This window comes from Oncorhynchus keta, chromosome 13 (assembly GCF_023373465.1).
Source record: "Oncorhynchus keta strain PuntledgeMale-10-30-2019 chromosome 13, Oket_V2, whole genome shotgun sequence".
NCBI classification, from domain to species: Eukaryota; Metazoa; Chordata; class Actinopteri; order Salmoniformes; family Salmonidae; genus Oncorhynchus; species Oncorhynchus keta.
The window spans coordinates 37,804,715-37,815,251 of record NC_068433.1 but is presented as its reverse complement, the minus strand read 5'-3'; positions in this window follow the sequence as shown (position 1 = coordinate 37,815,251).

Here is a 10,537-nt window from a genome sequence, read left to right as displayed (position 1 = left end):
ACAAATGTGTAAAGGGATGGAATAAGAATATGTACATATAAATATATGGATGCTGAGCGGCATAGGCAAGATGCAATAGATGGTATAAAATACCTTCACCACCTGGGGGTGGCCCGTCAGAAAGTCCAGGACCCAATTGCACAGGGCAGGGTTGAGACCCAGGGCCTCAAGCTAAATGATGAGCTTGGATGGTACTATGGTGTTGAATGCTGAGCTGTAGTCAATAAACAGCATTCTTACATAGCTATTACTCTTGTACCAGATGGGATAGGGCAGTGTGTAGTGTGTGCGTTGAAAATTTAGAGCAACAAACTAGTGAATATAATGCATTTAAACACTGTATAGTTTATTTTACATAAAACATTTTGGATGCATACAGCGCAGTCCAGTAGAAACTGGTACACTGAAATGGACTATTATGGGTTACGGACATTGCGCGAGAACTTCTGTCAATGCAGGCATGCTAGCTAGCTAACATGCTAGTTTGATGGGTGAAACAGTGATTGGTGAAAATGCACTCCCCTCCCTGGCCAGGTATCTAAAACGTTGGAGGAGTTTGATGTGGAGGAGAGGCCCTCCAGTGTTCTTGAGAAAAAGTGCCCTAACCTGAGAGTCATCCAGTCTGCAGTGAAGGCCCTTCATGCACAACAACATTGTAAACACACACAGGCTGAAATGTATTAGATTAGGCTAATACTGTACATGGTATACTTATAATAATGTATACAGTTATATTATAGTTATCTATATTAATATAACCTTTCAAATGTATTAATGTACACTACATGACCAAAAATATGTGGACACCTGGTCATTAAACATCTTATTCCAAAATCATGGGCATAAATATGGAGTTGGTCCCCCTTTGCTGCTATAACAGCCTCCACTCTTCTGGGAAGGCTTTCCACTAGATGTTGGAACATTGCTGAAGGGACTTGCTTCCATTCAGCCACAAGAGCATTAGTGAGTTGAGGTCAGGGCTCTGTGCAGGCCAGTTAAGTTCTTCCAAGACCGGACCATTGCTGTATGGACCTCGCTTTGTAGGGGGCTATGTGAAATCCCAGGATTTACATGTCATTGAGAAAATGTAACATTAAAAGGCATAATTGACAGACATTTTATTTTGTGAATGCAGCCATACACATATTTTAGTCATGTAGCAGACACTCTTATCCAGAGCATCTTACAGTTGTGAGTGCATACATTTTCATACTTTTTTCCCAATACTGGTTCCCTGTGGGAATCAAAATCCACTACCCTGGCATTGCAAGCACCATGCTCTACCAACTGATCCACAGTGGACCTGTATTACCAAAATAATGCAAACTAAATGCTGAAAGTAGTAGCCTAGTTATTCATGCATGCAAACAAAAATATTGAATTTTGGCTTAGAATACTGGCAAAAATGCAAATGAATGAATGTGAACAGAACAAAACTGGTCCCAAATATGCCTACTAAGCAAAATATAAGATCAATAAAGGCATGGTACAATCTATATTTAGGCTAGTTACATTAACAGTATATAAATGTAGTAGACAAAGGGTGAATGGATATCCAAATAACCAAAACATAGCCTACAGCCTACCACAGTGAGATGCAGCTATGCACAACTGTCTTGCCAAAAAATATGCCTATAGGCCCGCTTCAAACATGGAAAATCATACTACTCATGAGTATAGCAACACATTGTGATATGGCACAATATAGTGAGCTCCAAAAGTACTGGGACAGTGACACATTGTTTGTTTTGGCTCTGTACTCCTGCACTTTGGATTTGAAATGATGCAATGACTATGAACCGTTTAGAAATTACAGCACTTTTTGTAGGCTACTGTACATAGTCCCCCAATTTTATATGATAAAAAGTATTGGGACAAATTCACTTATACAGTGCATTCGGAAAGTATTCAGACCCCTTCACTTTTTCCACATTTTGTCACGTTACAGCCTTATTCTAAAAATGATTCAATAGTTTTTTCCCTCACCAATTTACACACATTACCCCACAATGACAAAGCAAAATCAGGTTTTTGTAAATGTTTGCTAATTATTATAAATAAAAACTGAAATAACATTTACATAAGTATTCAGACCCTTTACTCAGTACTTTGTTGATGCACCTTTGGCAATAACTACAGCCTCGAGTCTTCTTGGGTATGACACTACACGCTTGGCACACATGTATTTGGGGAGTTTCTCCCATTCTTTTCTGCAGATCCTCTCCAGCTCTGTCTGGTTAGATGGGGAGCCTTGCTGTTCAACTCCAGCCTCTGGCTGGGCTACTCTAGGACATTAAGATACTTGTCCCGAAGCCACTCCTGCATTGTCTTGGGTGTGCTTAGGATTGTGGTCCTGTTGGAAGGTGAACCTTCGCCCCAGTCTGAAGTCTTGAGTACTCTGGAGCAGGTTTACATCAAGGATCTCTCTGAAGTTTGCTCCGTTCACCTTTCCCTCGATCCTGACTAGTCTCCCAGTCCTTGTTGCTGAAAAACATCCCCCCCAGCGTGACGCTGCCACTTCCATGCTTCACCGTTGACATGGTGCCAGGTTTCCTACAGACGTGACGCTTAGCATTCAGGTTGAAGAGTTCAATCTTGGTTCCATCAGTCCAGAGCATCTTGTTTCTCATGATGTGAGAGTCTTTAGGTGCCTTTTGGCAAACTCAAAGTGGGCTGTCATGTGCCTTTTACTGAGTAGTGGCTTCTTTCTGGCCAGTCTACCATAAAGGCCTGATTTGTGGAATGCCAGAGAGATGGTTTTCCTTCTGGAATGTTCTCTTTTCTCTAGAGCTCTGTCAGACTGACCATCGGGTTTTGGTCAGCTCCCTGACCATGGCCCCTCTCCCCCAATTACTCAGTTTGGCCAGGTGGCCAGCTCTAGGAAGAGTCTTGGTGGTTCCAAACTTCTTTAATTTAAGAATAATGGTGGCCACTGTGTTCTTGGGGACCTTCAATGCCTCATACATTTTTCCCCCCAGGTCTGTGCCTTGACACAATCCTGTCTCGGAGCTCCATGGACAATTCCTTCGACCCCATGGCTTGGTTTTTGCTCTGACATGTATCGTTAACTGTGGGACCTTATATAGACAGGTGTGTGCCTTTCCAAATCATGCCCAATAAATTGAATTTACCGCAGGTTGACTCCAATCAAGTTGAAGAAACATTGCAAGGATGATAAATGATAACAAGATGCACCTGAGCTCAATTTCAAGTCCCATAGCAAAGGGTCTGAATACTTATGCAAGTAAGGTATCTTTGCTTGTTTTTTTTATAAATGTGCATTTTTTCTAGTGTTTTTCTTGAATTTTCTTACTCTGTTTCGTGTATTACTTCATACACCCAGGTAGAACTATTGGAATATGAATTGCTGGGTACACACTGCGGCGTAACAAAAGTCTAGCCTCTTAGGTGAGGCGCCTGGCAGCCTGGGAGTCCTACCAGAGAGAAGGAAATGAAGATGCTGACTGAGAGGCAGATATGACGGGGTCTTAGTGAGTTTGAGACGCCGGGCAACCCATCCTCCATTACCGAGCATACTACTGGCCAATGTTAAATTATTAGTGAATGAACTTGGTGAACTCAGAGCAAGGTACTCCTTACAGAGGGAGATCAGATTCTGCAACATTCTCGGTTTTGCTGAGACTTGGCTTTCCTCCGACATGCAAATGGAATATATAAAACCAGCAGGTTTTACAGTTCATCAAGCAGATAGGAAGTGGACTCTCTCTGGCAAGAACAAAGACGGGGGTGTCAGCTTCATGACCAATTACAAGTGGTGCGATGGGAGAAACGTACAGGAACTTCGAGCTTGTGCTCTCTCGACTTGGAATACTTGATCATCAAATGCTGCTCTTTTTACCTTCCAAGAGAGTTCTCTGGCATTATTGCCATGGCTGTCTAAATCCCGTCCGAAGTCGACACAAAAAATCTTGGACCCTAAACAAACTGGAGACTGCGTACCCGGATGCAGAGTTCATTGTAATGGGGGACTTTAATAAAAGTAATTTGATGTCTGTGCTCCCGAATTACTATCAACACAGTGACTGTCCAACTCATGGAAATTTCACTCTTGACCACTGCTACACGCCTTTTTTGACAAGGATATAAGGCCATCTCTCATCCTCCTTTCAGCAAATCTGACTATGACTCCATTTTGCTCCTCCCCGCCTATAAACAAAGACTCAAGAGGGAAGTTCCGGTGGTCAGATCTGTACAACCACTCAGAATCCATGCTCAAGACTGTTTTGATCACATGGACTATGGTGTGTGTGATGTCATCTAATAATAATTAAAATTATTTTGACCAGCATGTGCCAAATCAAATCTAATCAAATTGTATTTGTCACATACACATGGTTAGCAGATGTTAATGCAAGCGTAAATGCTTGTGCTTCTAGTTCCGACCATGTAGTAATATCTAACAAGTAATCTAACCGAACAATTTCACAACAACTACCTTATACACACATGGCGGTTTAACAGTCTGATGGCCTTGAGATAGAAGATGTTTTTCAGTCTCTCGGTCCCCGCTTTGATGCACTTGTATTGACCTCGCCTTCTGGATGATAGCGTGGTGAACAAGCAGTGGCTCGGGTGGTTGTTGTCTTTGATTATATTTTTGGCCTTCCTGTGACATCGGGTAGTGTAGGTGTCCTGGAGGGCAGTTAGTTTGCCCCCGGTGATGCGTTGTGCAGCCCTCACTACCCTCTGGAGAGCCTTACAGTTGTGGACGGAGCAGTTGCCGTACCAGGCGGAGATACAGGCCAACAGGATTGTGCATCTGTAAAAGCGCTTCTGCGCCTTCTTCACCACGCTGTCTGTGTGGATGGACCATTTCAGTTTGTCCATGATGTGTACGCTGAGGAACTTAAAACTTTCCACCTTCTCCACTGCTGTTCTGTCGATGTGGATAGGGGGCTGCTCCCTCTGCTGTTTCCTGAAGTCCACGATCATCTCCTTTGTTTTGTTAACATTGAGTGTGAGGTTATTTTCCTGACACCACACTCTGAGGGCCCTCACCTCCTCCCTATAGGCCGTCTCGTTGTTGTTGGTAATCAAGCCTACCACTGTAGTGTCATCTGCAAACTTGATGATTGAGTTGGAGGTGTGCATAGCCACGCAGTCATGGGGTGAACAGGGAGTACAGGAGAGGGCTGAGAACGCACCCTTGTGGGGCCCCAGTGTTGACGATCAGCGAGGTGGAGATGTTGTTACCTACCCTCACCACCTGGGTGCGACCCATCAGGAAGTCCAGGACCCAGTTGCACAATGCGGGGTCGAGACCCAGGGTCTCGAGCTTAATGACGAGTTTGGAGGGTACTATGTTGTTAAATGCTGATCTGTAGTCGATGAACAGCATTCTTACATAGGTATTCCTCTTGTCCAGATGGGTTTGGGCAGTGTGCAGTGTGATTGCGATTGCGTCGTCTGTGGACCTATTGGGGTGGTAAGCAAATTGGAGTGGGTCTAGGGTGGCAGGTAGGGTGGAGGTGATATGGTCATTGACTAGTCTCTCAAAGCACTTCATGATGACGGAAGTGAGTGCTACAGGATGATAGTCATTTAGCTCAGTTACCTTCGCTTTCTTGGGAACAGAAACAATGGTGGCCCTCTGTGGGAACAGCAGACTGTTGATAAGGATTGATTGAATATGTCTGTAAACACACCAGTCAGCTGGTCTGCGCATGCTCTGAGGACGTGGCTGGGGATGCCGTCTGGGCCGGCTGCCTTGCGAGGGTTAACACGTTTAAATGTTTTACTCGCGTTGGCTGCAGTGAAGGAGAGCCCGCAGGTTTTAGTAGCGGGCCGTGTCAGTAGCACTGTGTTGTCCTCAAAGCAAGCAAAGACGTTTTTTTTAGTTTGTCTGGGAGCAAGACATCGTGGTCCGCGACAGAGCTGGTTTTAGTTTTGTAGTCCGTGATTGACTGTAGACCCTGCCACATACCTCTCGTGTCTGAGCCGTTGAATTGCGACTCTACTTTGTCTCTATGCATTTCAGTAACGGGTGCAGGAATTCAATGATTGGATTAGTTTAGAAAATAATTACTTATCTTTGTGTAGCAAAATATTTAATAAACTATTCACTCAATGTACATGCAAAAACACATATGAAAAACGATTCCCAAAAAATCTACCTGCGTTAGAGTTCAAAATACCTTGAGAATTACAGTGTAGCAGCAACAGCCTATCAGAAGATTGCAGGTGTGGGTTATTAAAGTGGCATTCAGCTGGCTCTTTTTGGTCTCCCATGACAGGGAATTTTGTCCCAGTTAATCTGCTCTGTTGTATTCTGTTCATGAACATTAAGCTTGAACATGGTTAGTTCTCCAGCTTTGTTAAAGGCTGACATAAGTGCATGTGATACCAAACACCCATCCAAAATTTAATTTATAGATAGTTACCATGTCATTGTAATAACAACTTCTCGGCTACACCATCAGGTCAGTGAGTGACAGGTTAGCTACAGTAAATTACTGTGAATTTTACAATAACACACTTGTAACTATTAGAAAATAAGTTATTGAAAACTAAACATTAAGCGTGTGTGTACCAGCTGCCATTAAGCTACAGGAACATGCATAGTAACTTCTTAACAGTGCAACTCTGGATTGTCACAAGTACTTACACCAATTGAAGAACTAACGTGTCAAAATATGTGCTCAACTTTCATCAACATAACGATACACCCTTTAAACTGGTACAATATTTCCACTGATGGATGGCACAAGCATATTTTAGACCAAAATGCTAATGAGCCCCACCAGTACATTGCCCCACATACCTTATATCGAATATATTGGGCAGAAAATGTACCTTTATACTTGATTATCTGCACATGTACCCTTAATGGTACTGACCAAGTGGCACAGTGCTGAGGTGCCACTATGGCCTGGGTCACAGCTGACCGGAACCTCTGATGGAAGGCTGAAAACCGTGGGAGGTGAAAGGGTCGGGCATTTGACTAATCCAAGATGGGTGAACAGGTGAATGGGTCGACACTTCCACTGCGCTTGAGTCAGCACACCAGTTGTTGTTGATGAAGAGGCAAACCCCTTTACCCTCGATACTCCACTGTCCTGTCTGCACAGTGAATGGAAAATCCATCAAATTGAACAGCCATGGAGAGTATTTTATCCGAAAGACATGTTTCAGAAAATCAGAGAATGTTGCAGTGTCAAGACTCCTGTTGATAGCAAATCCGCAATCGGAGATGAGCCATCTTATTTTCATGTGACTGGCCAGTAGAATGGAGGGAAGAGGTGGCCGGTTGTCCCTTTGCCTTAATCTCACCGGGATCCCCCCTCTCTTGCCTTTGTAAATCTGCTTTTCCTCTTGGACTGCCCAAAAATTGGGTCGGAATTATAGAAAGAGCAGATGAGACGAAGTTGAAGCTGGAATAGCTGGAAACTATGAAATAACACACATGGAATCATGTAATAACCAAAAAAGTGTTAAACAAATCAAAATATATTTTATATTTGATATACTTCAGAGTAGCCTTGATGACAACTTTGCACACTCTTGGCATTCTCTCAACCAGCTTCATGAGGTAGTCACCTGGAATGCATTTCAATTAACAGGTGTGCCTTGTTAAAGGTTAATTTGTGGATTTTCTTTCCTTCTTAATTTCGTTTTGAGCTGATCAGTTGTGTTGTGACCAGGTAGGGTGGTATACGTGGCAGGAACAGCTCAAATAAGCAAAAAGAAACGACAGTCCATCATTACTTTAAGACATGAAGGTCAGTCAATTTGGAACATTTCAAGAACTTTGAAAGTTTCTTCAAGTACATGAAATGTTTTTCTTGGCCCTGGAAACAATTACAGAGTTCAGACAGAAAGAAAGATCTCACCAGATTTCAACACCAATCAGACGTCATACTCTTATGAGTGTGCCCATGTGTCAATTAGTGATACTAATCAGAGTTAAACAGACTTACGTTTCTACATCCAGACAGAGTAGGATCGACTTAATGTGCCGAGCATGTTAATTACCCTGTGACAAGGGACCGTAACCTCTGACCCTCCTGATATGGAATTGTGTAGACATTCACGGCGATGTAAGAGATATAAAACAGTGTGTGAGATATAATAGCCAGCCAGATATCCATGACTGCTGTTACATGTTTGATTAAGGGCTAATGTCAGAGTCTGGGGTGTTGTTTAAATGCTGGGATTATTAAAAGAGAAGTGATCTGACATTAGATGGGAAAACACATTTCCATTAGCTGCCTGGTATAATTATGCTGTGGGAGTATAACACAGGTGAAGTGTGAAGTGCTACTGATGTGACATTATAATGAACGGGCCTCTCCTCTCTGCTCCATCCAAACTATTTTTAGAAAACAGTTATGTGTAGCATTAGTAATGATATGATCAATAAACTTGGAAGATATAGTTCCTGTTCTGTTTGTAAATGCTCTGGTAGGTTATAATAGCTCTATCCAGCGAATAGCTCTATTCAGCATATCTGACTGCTACCCCCCACCCCCACATCACTGGATTCCTGCCACAATAGACTGCTTTGCTTTATATTGGCCAGGTCACAGTTGTAAATGAGAACTTGTTCTCAACTGGCCTACCTGGTTAAATAAATGCGAAATAAAAAACTTTAAAAATACAATTTGAGTAATAGGCTACACTATCAACAGTATTAATGGAATTAGCTCAAACAATCCATAGAGATAAAGCTTTTATCAACCTACCAGTGTGTTTACAAAAATTACAGGAACTACATCGTACAAGTGTATTGATCATATCTTTATTAATGCTGCAGAACTTTGTTCTAAAGCTGTATCCACACCCATTTGATGTCGTGACCATAATATAGTGGCTATATCCAGAAAGGCCAAGGTTCCAAATGCTGAGCCTAAAATATTGTATAGAAGTTCATAAACAAGGTTTTCCTATGTTGAATGTAAATAAGATTTGGTAACCTGATGTGCCTAATGAGGAGCATCCCGGCACTGCATTTGATGCATTTATGAAATTGTTACTTTCAGTTCTCAATAAGCATGCACCTATTAGGAAACTGACTGTTAAAACTGTTATGGCCCCCTGGATTGATAAGGAATTGAAAAACTGTATGGTTGAGAGAAATCAAGCAAAGGGAGTGGCGAATACGTCTGGCTGCACATCTGATTGGAAGACATATTGTAAATTGAGAAATTACGGGACTAAACTGAACATTTTATTATAAAATTAAGATAAATTATACAAAGTATGACGGAAAAAAGCTTCGGAGTACTTTAAATGAAATTATGGGCAGAAAGACTAATTCAACTTCATCTTTCATTGCATCTGAGGGCTCATTCATCATAAAACCTTTTGATATTGCCACATTTATTTAGAACTATTTCATTGGCAAAGTTGGCAAATTTAGGCATGAAATGTCAACAACAAACTGTGACTATCATTTTCATGGATAAAATACCTAATAATGAAAGAAAAGCATTGTAATTTAGACTTTTATAAAGGTTATTATTTATTTATTTATTTCACCTTTATTTAACCAGGTAGGCAAGTTGAAAACAAGTTCTCATCTACAATTGTGACCTGGCCAAGATAAAGTTCGACACATCCAACAACACAGAGTTACACATGGAGTAAAACAAACATACAGTCAATAATACAGTATAAACAAGTCTATATACGATGTAAGCAAATGAGGTGAGATAAGGGAGGTAAAGGCAAAAAAAGGCAATGGTGGCAAAGTAAATACAATATAGCAAGTAAAACACTGGAATGGTAGATTTGCAATGGAAGAATGTGCAAAGTAGAAATAAAAAATAATTGGGTGCAAAGGAGCAAAATAAATAAATAAATTAAATACAGTAGGGAAAGAGGTAGTTGTTTGGGCTAAATGATAGGTGGGCTATGTACAGGTGCAGTAATCTGTGAGCTGCTCTGACAGTTGGTGCTTAAAGCTAGTAAGCTAGTGTGGGAGAGGTGGAAAAGTAATTGCTGTCAATCAATAATGAGAAACCACCTGGTAATGACAACCTAGATGGAAAGCTACTGAGGAAGATAGTGGACTGTATTGACACATCTTTATTCTGAGCCTGGAGAAAAGTTTGTCCACAGACTTTTAGGGAAGCTACAGTCATTCCGGTACCCAAAAATGTGTAAAGCTCCCTTTGCTGGCTTTAACAGCCGACCAATCAACTTGCTGCCGGTTCTTAGCAAACTCATTGAAAAGATTGTGTTTGACCAGATACAATGCTATCTCTGTGAACAATTTAACAACTGACTTTCAGCATGCTTATAGGGAAGGACACTCAACATGTACTGCACTGACACAAATGACTGATGATTGGCTGAAAGATATCGATAATAAGATACTGACTGTCATTTGTTCTATTTTTTTTTTTACATGATCTGCCATATCATGGATAGAGATCTATCTACCTAATAGAACACAGAGGGTTTTCTTTCATGGAAGCTTCTCTAACGTAAAACATGTAAAATGTGGTATTCCACAAGGGAGCTGTCTTGGCCCTACTGTTCTCAATTTTTACAAATAATCTACCATTAACGTTAA